Source organism: Mercenaria mercenaria, chromosome 18, assembly GCF_021730395.1.
Source record: "Mercenaria mercenaria strain notata chromosome 18, MADL_Memer_1, whole genome shotgun sequence".
In the NCBI taxonomy this organism is placed as follows: Eukaryota; Metazoa; Mollusca; class Bivalvia; order Venerida; family Veneridae; genus Mercenaria; species Mercenaria mercenaria.
In genome coordinates, this window is record NC_069378.1 from 334,496 (window position 1) to 346,797 (window position 12,302).

Genomic DNA, 12,302 nt, shown 5'->3' on the forward strand with positions numbered 1-12,302 from the left:
CTATTTACAGTAACAACAAAGGGAAGTAATTCTAAAGAAGGGAACTGCGCAAGACACTTCGTCTCATGATGGTGTATAATTGTGCCAAGTTACATCAAAATCCCTCTATGCATGAAGAAGATATGCTCCGGACAAAGTTTTCATTCTTGTATCCTTTGACCTCCAAGTGTGACCTTGACCTTAGAACTAGGGACCTGGTTCTTGCGCATGACACTCCGTCTCATGATGGTGAACAATTGTGCCAACTTTCATCAAAATCCCTCAATGCATGTAGAAGATATGCTAACCCTAACCCTAACCTAACCCTAACCCTATTTTTAGTAACAATGACCTTGACCTTGATCCCAGAAACCCCAAAATCAATCCCAAGCTACAACTTTATATAAGTTTTCTATACACCAAGTTTCATCATGATAGCTCATTCCTAAGTTAAGTTATTGACCGGAAACCCTTTTTCTATTTTAAGTAACAGTGACCTTGACCTTGACCCCAGAAACCCCAAAATCAATATCAGCCTTTGTCTTGATATAAGCTACATACATATCAAGTTTTATTCAAATATCTTTACCGAAACAAAAGTTATTGACCGGAAACACCAGTTTGACGCCGCCGCCGCCACCGCCGCCCGCCCGCCCGACCGACATCTACCCCAATCTAATAACTCAGGTTTTCGTTGAAAACCTGGTTAAAAACACTAAAATATACACCTTCGTATGTAAATGACAGATAAAACAAGAATGATATCAACAGTGCATGACAGAATGATAAACAAAATCCACAATAGGGCTTAGCTAAAAAAATAATCGGACATGAAAGTTTTGAATGTTTCATTTCAGATAGACTGAAACTGTAGCAGAAGTTATGCTACAAAATACATAAAGGGGCAACAGCTCCAAATAAACAAGAGGACTCAGAACACGAAATTCCCGATAACTGCACAAGGAATAGAAATTATTGTGTCACTGTGTACTAAAAGTTTGACTTATTGACCAAAACTCAAAATTAAGGGTCATTTACCAGTCATACATGTGACCTAGGTGTCATATGTGATCTCGGACCAAAGCATCATTCTCTAGTTATTTGGCAAAAATGTGACATTGACCTTTGACCTACTGACGTGCTGTCCTCAAAATCAATATGGGTTATCTGCTGGTCATGCTAATCCTAGGCCCTAGCATTCTCAAGTTATCGTCGGAAACGGTTTAACTGTTCCGAATCACTGTGACCTTGACCTTTGACCAACTGACCTTAAAATCAACAGGGGTCATCTGCTGGTCATGATCAACCTTCCTCTTAAGTTCCGTGATTCTAGGCCTATGTGTTCTTACGTTATTGTCCGGAATTCGTTTAACTGTTCTGGGTCACTTTGATCTAGACCACTGGCGACCGTTTACTTTTTATGATCCTTCGCCCAAGCTTTCTCAAGTTATCGTCCGGAAATGGTTTAACTTAATTTATGGTCACTATGACCTTGATCTTTGACCTACTAACTTAAAAAGTAAGGGCATTTTGCTGGTCATGATAAGCCTTTCTAATAAGTTTCATGATCCTAGGCTTAAGCGTTCTTGAGTTATTACCCAGAAACTGTTTAACTGTTCCGGGTCAGTGTGACCTTGACCTTTGATATACTGACCTCTAAATCAATAGAGGTCATCTGCTGGTCATTTTCAACGTTCCTATTAACTTTCCTAACTAGGCCAAAGCATTCTTGGGTTATCATCCCGAAAGTGATTAGTCTGCAAAACAGTCATGATTCTTCGAAGGGGGCATAATTGGTCAGATATAAAAGTCACATTTATATGCTCACGTCCACTTTATGTCGATGAGGTGTAAGCAAGTTTCATTTCAAACGGACTGAAACTATAAGAGTTAAGTACACGACTGTAATATGTCAAGGTTCAAAAAGTCCGTATCTCTAAAAAATATCGGACACGAATGTCCCGAAAATATGCACATGTCCGCTTCATGTTGCTGCCGTATCGATATACCAAGTTTCATTACAGTTGTATGAAAACTGTAGGAGAGCACAGAACATTTTGCTGAACTGAAAAAAAGAACAACAAATACTTAATTAAATAGATTAACTCCTGGAGAAAGAATTAGACATATATTTTGTAAAAGTTCCGAAAATATGTGCATGGCCACTTCGTGCTGATAGTGTTTACCAGGTTTTATTTCAATTAGATGGAAACTGCAGGAGTTGAGTACGTCGAAAAGAAAATGTAACGGACGGACTGACGGACGAACAGATCAAACACCATATGTTTCTCCGTGTCTTCGATAAATTGGATATAAAAAGAGGACCAAGAAACATAAAACAAATAATCAAAACGTGTGTTTTCAGTTGTTATCTTTTTAGTCTGCAGCAGCCGACAATCTATTGACACAGCTTTAATCCAAGAAAAAACCTGTATTTTCATAGTAACACAAAGCGAAAAATAAGGTAACTATAGAAGAAATCTACATACCTTTTCTTTTATTTATAGGCATCAAAATTTTATATTTTATTGATATTTCTCTCGTTTATGGCTAAAATGACACACCAACGTACGCTGTAACCAGCGTCTAATGAAAAATACAGCAGTTCTATAAATAGCGTTGAGTGCAAGTGTCACGATATATTATGGAGCCGCACCATGAGAAAACCAACATAGTGGGTTTGCGACCATCATGGATCCAGACCAGCCTGCACCATGCTGTTTGCTTTCAAAGCCTATTGCAATTAGATAAACCGTTAGCGAACAGCATGGATCATGACAAGACTGCGCGGATGCGCAGGCTGGTCTCGCAAACGCACTATGTTGGTTTTCTCATGGCGCAGCTCTCATATATAAAAAGAAATAAATCACTTCCGTACGTTTTCAAGTATCTCAGTCATACGTACAAGGTTTTGAGTCCTATGAACATTTAATGACCTTCTTTATTCTTGTTTATTTATTTATTTTGCTGGGTTAAACGTCGCACCGACACAATTACTTGTCACAATGTCATGGCGACTTTCCAGCTTTGATGGCAGAGGAAGACCCCATGTGCCCCTCCGTGTATTATTTCATCACGAACGGGAACCTGGGTAGAACCACCGACCTTCCGTAAGCCAGCTGGACAGCTTCGTCACATGAAGAATTCAAAGCCCCGATTGAGGCTCGAACCCAAATCGATGAGAGGCAAGTGAGTTATTTGAAGTCATCGGCCTTAACCTCTCGGCCATGGAGGCTTAAATAAACACTCGATATGAAACACAAGAACTCTAAGGATTTTCGCTTGTTGCTATAACGCTTCAATAAAAGCATTTTCTATAACTAGCATGTTAAGACTAACCTTTCAAAGGAAGGACAAAGCGGTCAAGCGGTGAAATGCCAGACTACGGTCATGAGTTCGAACCACTTCTGGACCAATAGGTATACTAAAAAACCTTTGAAGATGTACCGTTCAATCGTGTAATGTGCTTCGGACCTTGTCGTCTGCTGACTACATTGAATAAATTTAAAACAGAACAAAGGCCTGTTTCCAAAAATTTCGTACGCGTTTCGTTCGATTAAAAAAGACTGTTTTTTTTTTTTTCGTACAAATGTTTTTTTTTTTATTTTGCGATTAACAAAAATACAAGTAAAATAAAACAATGAATAAACCCAGACATAATTATTCATTATCGGAATTTTATTATACCTGTATAATTATAATTTTCATGTCCAATATATTAAGTTAGAATTCATTGTACAAGAGATTGTTAGAAACACCTAAAGATCAACATTCAACTTGAAGCAGATACAAAAGACGCTCCAATTTCAGAAGCTTCTTTATCTTTACAAGGTGTAAAGCACCCATACACGTACGGGACTCTTATCCAAATGTTAGCAATTTTAGTTGGAGGAGCGGGGGCTTGAACTCATGACCACTGGTTTCGTCGTCAGACAATGTTACCACTGTACCACTGCGTCCGCTCTGGTAATTGTTGAGAAACCGTGATACAATTACAATAAAACTGTAGAAATTATGTAAAGTGTTAGTCACCGTGACGCATGAAATATCAATATATTTATTAATGATTACACTTTACTTGAAAGTAAAGACACCGCTTTGCGGTAGCATGCCCAGTTTTATGCAACATTATGGAGATATTTCGAGCGACGTGGCTTTCCGTTAAAGCCGAACTTGTAGAAAACAGATACATCAATACTCAAATTTTCGGATGTTTTTTTTCTTCTTTCAAGTCGTAAGTCGGGAGATGACGTTTATAGTGTTAAGACTATGGAGGTTTTATTTCCTTTATAGCCCTTTATAACGGATACGGACAATGTAATCGTACTATGTACTATGGTCAATATCTGGGGATTTTCTCAAAACACAAAAATTGTAACCACAGGATTTCGTTTTTTAAGACATTAAGATAGTGAAAGTTTTCGCGTAATTATAATTATCAAGGCACAACATATCTTTATATCTGCTGCGAATAAATCTTGTCCTCAAGGAGAAGACAGACGAACACTTTATATCTACATATACATCAGATGAAAAAAAATACCATGTTCAGTTTAATCAAACGTCACATACCTGTAATTTTATTTATTGTCTGCCATTTGATAAAATACCATTTTTTACTTTTGAAATTTTTGAGAATTATTTGACAGTCTATCGGCAAGCAACGCGATTACAGCAAATTTCATCGTAGTGGCAGTAAATACATTTTGAATTAAATTCATTGGATGGTAGCTGTTTTTTGTATAGGTAAAACAATTCTGACCTCAACTCAAATAGATCATTGCTAGGTCTTTTCACTCAAATAAGTATAGTTTATGGCAGAATATTATCTATTAATTTAGATACAGCGACTTTGACAGCTGTAATGTAATTGCAAGCTGGTGTTTTTATAACTATGTTATTTCTCATGCTTGGTGATAATATGTCATTCTAAACTCTTGATCGAAAACCATTTTTCTATTTTCAGTAACAAACAAGCAGCTACCCTATATATATCCAAGCCTTTCTATATTGGAAAGCTACCTATAAACAAAGTTTTGTCATAATATCTCGTTGTCAATTACTGTAATTAAGCTCAATCAATTTAAGCGAATAAGGATTTCTATAATATGTACTCACACCGACGTCTGTGTCGGGTTTGCTCTTTGCTCTCGGTTCAAAGTTTGCCACCTTCTAAATTTTTCTACTTACTGCCCCTATAATCATTAAACCTCATATTGTGTATTAGTGTTGGTTCAATGTTTAAGTCAACCTTCTCAGTGCCTTCTTACTACAATCACTATATTAAAAAAGCAACATTTCTTAAGGACTTGTTAAAGGATAAATATCTCATATGCTCCAACTCTTTACGCCTGTACAACTGACAATGGATTCATCTCGTATCTCAAAAGTGCAAATAGGCAAGTAAGAACAAACAGTAAACCACATTATTTATTTTGTAATAAAGTAAGCTTCTCAAATAAATAGGTACTATTTCTGTGAAATACTAATGTTTTACCAACCGGAGCGGAATATATTGCAAAACTTAACTTTCGTTTTGAACAGGCTCTATATCAAAACTCTCAAAAGTGCTAACGTAAAACAGGTAATCTCTGATAATCGATCTTCATAAATGTCAGTTACAGTCATTTGTGATTAGAACTATAGTGCACGTTTAACTGAAATAAGGTTACAAATTGTTAAAGAAAGTAGTCTTTTTGTTTTGCTACTTAGAGCCTCCTCGGAAGTATCATTAGCCCTTTCCTCCACTTACTTTACTAGCCAACAGAAATATGTGGATCCAGTGTTTACAGGCCGTGTTATAGCTGATATTGTTTCTAAATATCTATTTTCCTCCATCCCTCTGACTCTTACACCCTGACTACCAAAACATGAGACAACAAATAAATAAGTTTTATGTTCTTCTAATTTTTAAGTATTCTCCCAAACACCAAGATCCTTAAACCACCCAATTACACTCCTACACCGACCGTTAGTTATCTTTGTAATTTCTATTCATATTCCTTTCTTTTTTAATTCCTTGTGTATCTTTTAATTGTTTTAGAACACCCCATCCTTTCCCAAACAATTACAAATACGTCAAAGATCAGTGTTTTTGTAAGCATGTACAGCATGCAACTTTACAGGGTTAAACTTTACCTCTGCACAATTTAAAGAAAATGCGCTGTAATTATAATTATACATATTCTCGATAACACTAATTACAATAAGTTACCATGATTCCAATAATATGTTTGAGAAAACCCCTCAAATTTGACCGCTGTACAGAGTAAGTTTACATTTACATTTCCATGTCCGTGTCCGTGATAAAGGTCTTATTGTAATTCTCTACATTTGATAAACCGGAAATAATGACATAACGTCACTTATCCGGATAACATATCTAATAAAACACGATGGGTGGTAATAATTTGACAAGGGCATAGTCAAAATGAAATTATATGTACAACGTATTACCACCCGTGTGTATAAATAGTGTTAAAACACAGTTGTTCTATAAATTAGTTCGATTCTAATATGCCCTTAATCTAAAACAGTAGATAAAATATAGAAGCGCTCTTTCTTGGTCGCAACATAAACGTTGACGTTACCGCACGTTAACGTGACGTCATTCTAGCGTAAGTGTGTTTTAACAGAGACAAGAATATTAGAATTTACCATCTGCACTAAAACATTATGTTTCTTTTTCCGTTAAATGACTTTTTTTAAATATAAAGGAACAAAGAGAAACTACCAAGATATTCATTTTTCAAATTACCAACTTTAAGATGTCATCGTCAAAATCTCAAGTTAAGCCACAAAGCAAAAAAAAAATTGGATTGGCGAGAAACACAATGGCATATTTTTACATTGTTGTGAATTAGTCATACCGCTTCTCAAATAGCTACAAGGTCAGAAAAAGATAGAAACTGGTAAAGTTCTGCATGCCGGGCGTCAGTTATAGTTTCCATACGGCGCTATATTCAGATTTACAACAATATAAAAATATTGAATATTTTGCTATTTTGCGAAATAAAATTTGTTTCTTTTACGCTTTCACACTACTGATAGAAATAGAATAACCACCCAAATCGCATCAATACTTTTATATTTGCAAAAAATGTAAATAGCACGTCGGCTTGAGTTTGATCAGTTGAGAATAAGCCCAGTGTCATAAAATGCTCTCTATATATTTTATCAATATCGTTTTGTCTGTCGTTTTGTCTGTCAGTCAGTCTGTCTGTCTGTCTATATATATAATAGTATGTTCGTATGTCATGTACTACAGATGGAATCTGCGATAGATTGTCCTTGAAATGAAAAAAAAAAAATTCTGTAACAACTAGCGGGAGCTAAAAGAAGCAATGTCAGATTGGGACAGATGTTGTATATTAGGCCTATATGCTTGAAATATACCATGTACAAGTCTTTAACAAAATTCTGTCGAGCATTATTTAAAGGTTTGGACCAAATAAGTTCCATATAAGGAAAAATAAAAAAACAACAACAACAAAAACACCATTCTCAAATTTAAAATGTGTTGGTGTGTGTATATAATCAAAGAGTATCCAAACGTTCTGAAAAAAATGGTAAAGCGTGTATATATCTTTGTATATTTTATATGATTACTTCTTCAGGGAAAACACATTTGAAATAGGACTAATTGTTTTATTGTTCCTGTTTATTGGTAAAACATTCGTGAAAATTTGGTATCCTTCTTCTCGGCCTCTTCGAAAAAATGACCGAAAGGAATGTGAACGTGATTTTAAGATAAACATGTATTCAAGTTCATTCTATTCATTATTTATTTGATTGTTGTTGGCGTAGTTCTAGCTAGTTCAATCCATTGCTAATCAATCATAAGTGCAGCAAAATTTGAATTGTGAGACACATTTTCTGTTTCAAGACAATGCCTGGGTACCGTTGTAAAATTGTTTTAAAAATAAATGACTTTAATTCAGTTAAAAGTTCAGAAAGATGTCGGGGTACTGGCAGAGTTATTTTGTTATTGTAATGTTTGAATGAAATTATTACATTCGAATATGCAAATGATCAATTCTAAGCATGGTTCTACATAAACTAGTTCTGCACAATTTTATAAACCGAAAGTAATGAAGTAACCTCATTGTTCTGGATAACATAAAATATAGGCTAGACTCGTCAGAGCCGCGCCATGAGAAAACCAACATAGTGGCTTTGCGACCAGTATGGATCCAGGCCAGCCTGCGCATCCATGCAGTCTGGTCAGAATCCATGCTGTTCGCTTTTAAAGCCTATTGGAATTGGAACAAGAGGACCAAAATGGCCCTCTATCGCTCACCTGTTATCATTGCACTTAAGGACAAGAAGGTAAAAAGATCATAATCAAGATCAATCAAAAGAATTATGAGAGAATATAGTTGAAATTTTCTTAAAGCTACTTCAAATAAAATTATTTTCAAATCAGGCCAGTAGTTTCCCTTTCAGGGGCCATAACTCTGGAACCCATTATGGGATCTGGTTGGTTCAACAAAGGAACCAAGATCTTATGGTGATACAAGTTGTGTGCAAGTTTGGTTAAAATCAAATCTTAAATGAAGCTGCTATTGTGCAGACAAGGTCAAAATAGCTAATTTTGGCTCTTTCAGGGGCCATAACTCTGGAACCCATAATGGAATCTGGTTCAAGAAAGGAACCAAGACCTTATGGTGACATAAGTTTTGTGCAAGTTTGATTAAATTAAATCATAAATGAAGCTGCTATTGTGCAGACAAGGTCAAAAAAACTAATTCTGGTCCTATCAGGGGCCATAACTCTGGAACCTATAAAGGAATCTGGCCAGTTGAAGAAAGAAACCAAGATCTTGTGGGGATACAAGTTGTATGCAAGTTTGGTTAAAATCAGATCATAAATAAAGCTGCTTTTGTACAGACAAGGTCAAAAAAGCTAATTTTGGCCCTTTCAGGGGCCATAACTCTGGAACCCATTCTAGGATCTGGTTGGTTCAATAAAGGAACCAAGATCTTATGGTGACACAAGTTTTGTGCAAGTTTGGTTAAATTCAAATCATAAATGAAGCTGCTATTGTGCAGACAAGGTCAAAATAGCTTATTCTGGCCCTTTCAAGGGCCATAACTCTGAAACCCCAACTGAAATCTGGCCAGTTCAAGAAAGGAACTAAGATCTTATGGTGATACAAGTTGTATGCAAGTATGGTAAAAATCAAATCATAAATAAAACTGCTATTGTGCAGACAAGGTCAAAATAGCCCATTTTGGCTCTTTATGGGCCATAACTCTGGAACCCATGATGGGATCTGGCCAGTTCAAGAAAAAAACAAGATCTTATGGTGATACAAGTTGTGTGCAAGTTTGGTTAAAATGAAATCATAAATGAAACCACTATCGTGCAGACAAGAAATTGTTGACGCACAAAAATGGCAAATTCTGTCCCTTTAAGGGGCAATAACTATATAACCCATGATGGGATCTGGCCATCTTTTGAAAGGAACTGAGATATCATGCTAATAAAAGTTTTGTACAAGTTTGATCAAAATTGCTTGCAAAATGTGGTCTCTATCTTGTTCACAAGAAATTGTGGACGGACGACGTCTGACGGACGGACGACGGACGAAGGGCGATCACAAAAGCTCATCCTGTCAATATGTGACAGGTGAGCTAAAAACTGTTAGCGAACAGCATGGGGCCTGACTAGACTGCGCGGATGTGCAGGCTGGTCTGGATCTATGCTGGTCGCAAACCCACCATGTTGGTTTCTCACGGCACGGCTCATATTATATGATCGAAAATCTATGTATGAATTATTGGTGTTCATGCGTATCATAAATGAAATTGTCACTATTTTTATAAAAATGTAATTGTTAAAATGTTGACAAATGAAATAATTCCAAAAATGTTTTCAAATCAGATTTTATTTTAGACATATATCATAATATCTAAAAAAGCGCATAGATATATACATTTTACTTGGCTATATACATGTATTCCAATTTACATGTACATAATTCAAAACAGTGATAAGAAGTTTTAATAAAATCTGCAAAGCAGAAAGTTTTCTGTTTGCAAAAATGTTAATCGAATATCTTGTGTTTTATTTTGTATACATACTTCAGTCATGTTACAATTTTCTCTGTAAAGGTCACATGTCCTACTGAATAGACCATCTTTAAAAATACTTCATCTATGTTTGGCTATAAATGTATATGCGCATTTTAATACCAAATAAATAATATGTTATGTCACATTTGTGACTGGAAAAGTGGATCTATTGCCGATACGAAAAAACAAACACAAAATATCCTCGAATTTACTGTCTATCGAAATGTCTTTTAAAGGCGAAATTACAATATTAAAACATCGTGTTTTCGCGGTTTCGCCTTTTGCAGTTGAGAGGGCGAAAACGCGAAAACACGATACAAGATCGCGAAAACACGATAAAAAGTTATCGCGTTTTCATGCTATCAATATCGTGTTTTCGCGTTTTCGCCCTACTTACCACGAAGGCGAAAACACGAAAAGACGATTGCAGATCGAGGGCGAAATCGCGAAAACACGATATTAACAGCGCGAAATCGCGATATTTTTTGCATCGTGTTTTCGCGTTAAAGCATCGTGTTTTCGCGTCAAAATATCGTGTTTTCGCGATTTCGCCCTTAGGACGACAACGCAAAACTGCGATGGCCCCAACGGAACACCATAGTTTTCCGTTAAAAAAATTAGGCCTATTACTTTACAAATCTACTATACAGATGTAGTTCGTCATACGTCATTTACTGCACGAGAGTCATCTTTCATCCCAGGGGTAAGATGGAAGTTCCTAGCACCGGTGAAATCACAAGAAATTCTTGTCAGATATGCAAGAAGACTCCTTCTCGTGTGGCGGTAGCTTTTAGTTCGGTGTGTTAGAGGACAACGATCTAAACTTCATACTGGCACATTTCATCAAGTCACACGCATCACGGAAATAGATGAGAAAAACCCCTTTTTTCGAAAACTAGAATATGTGGTCAACGTACAAAGCTCTCTGTAAAATCTCTGCCGCTTTGTTGGATTTTTACGATGATATGTAGAGAACATGCATTTATTTTTTAGATTAAATTATCTTGTGCACGCGGCATCTTATTTCGAGTGCATGACATCTTATCTCGTGCGTACGGCATCTTATCTTGAACGCTCGACATCTTATCTCAACCGTACAACATACCTTGAGCGCCCGACATTATCTCGAGCGTTCGACATCTTATTTCGAGCACACGACATCTTATCTCGATCGCTCGACAGCTTATCTCATGTGCAAGACATCTTATTTAATGTGTACGACATTTTATCTCGGGCGCTTGACATATTATCTCGTGCACACAACATCTTATCTCAAGCGCTGGACAGCTTATCTCGAACACACAACATTTTATCTCGAGCCCTCGACATCTTATCTATTATCTGTGTGTATTCCGATCATAGGAATGTCGCTGTTTTTGCATTTGTTTCACTTATATTTATAACCGTTTCTTGGCTTCTCAGGGTAATGATTTAAACACACAAACTGATTTAAGGAAGCAGCCACAATTCAATGATGTCTTAAAGGCCTAAATATAAGTCCTTGACAAAATACAGATTTAGTATGTAGACTCCGCTCATATACCGGGTATCGAAGAATTTCCCCGTTTCTCGTCAGTTCATACCTGCATTTTTATAACTTTTCTCACAATGTGCGAATTGATACTATCAGTCAAACAGCGATTCATGCGTTGCTATTCTAACATGCAGTAAGCATCAAATATTATGTTCCTTTAATTTTATAGAATTACCAATTATGTGCACTGCTCTCCAAAAAGATGTGAAACACTTGCACTTGTTGGAAGTTTAAATAGCATCTGAATAGGCGAGATCATCTACTTGTCCGTATGTTTTTTTCTGATGATGTAAATGCACATAAAGGCCCAAATATACATACAGAAAAGATGTCGAGTGCTAGAGATAAGATGTCAAGCGCTCGAGATAAGATACCGTGTGCTCGAGATAAGAGGTCGTGCTTACGAAATAGGATGTCGTGTGCACGAGATAAGATGTCGAGCGCACGCGATAATATGCCGAACGTTCAAAATAAGATGTCATGCTCTCTTATCTATGATGTCATGCGCACGAGATAAAATGTTGTACGCTTGAAATAAAATGTCAAGCGCACGAGATAAGATGTCGAGCGCTCAAGATAGGATGTCATGTGCACGAGAAAAGCTGTCGAGCGCTCGAGATAAGACGCCGAGCGCTCGAGATAAGATATCGTGCGCCGGCTCGAGATAAGTCTTATTTTCAATTTCGTTACATGTAGCACACAGTCTTTCTTTA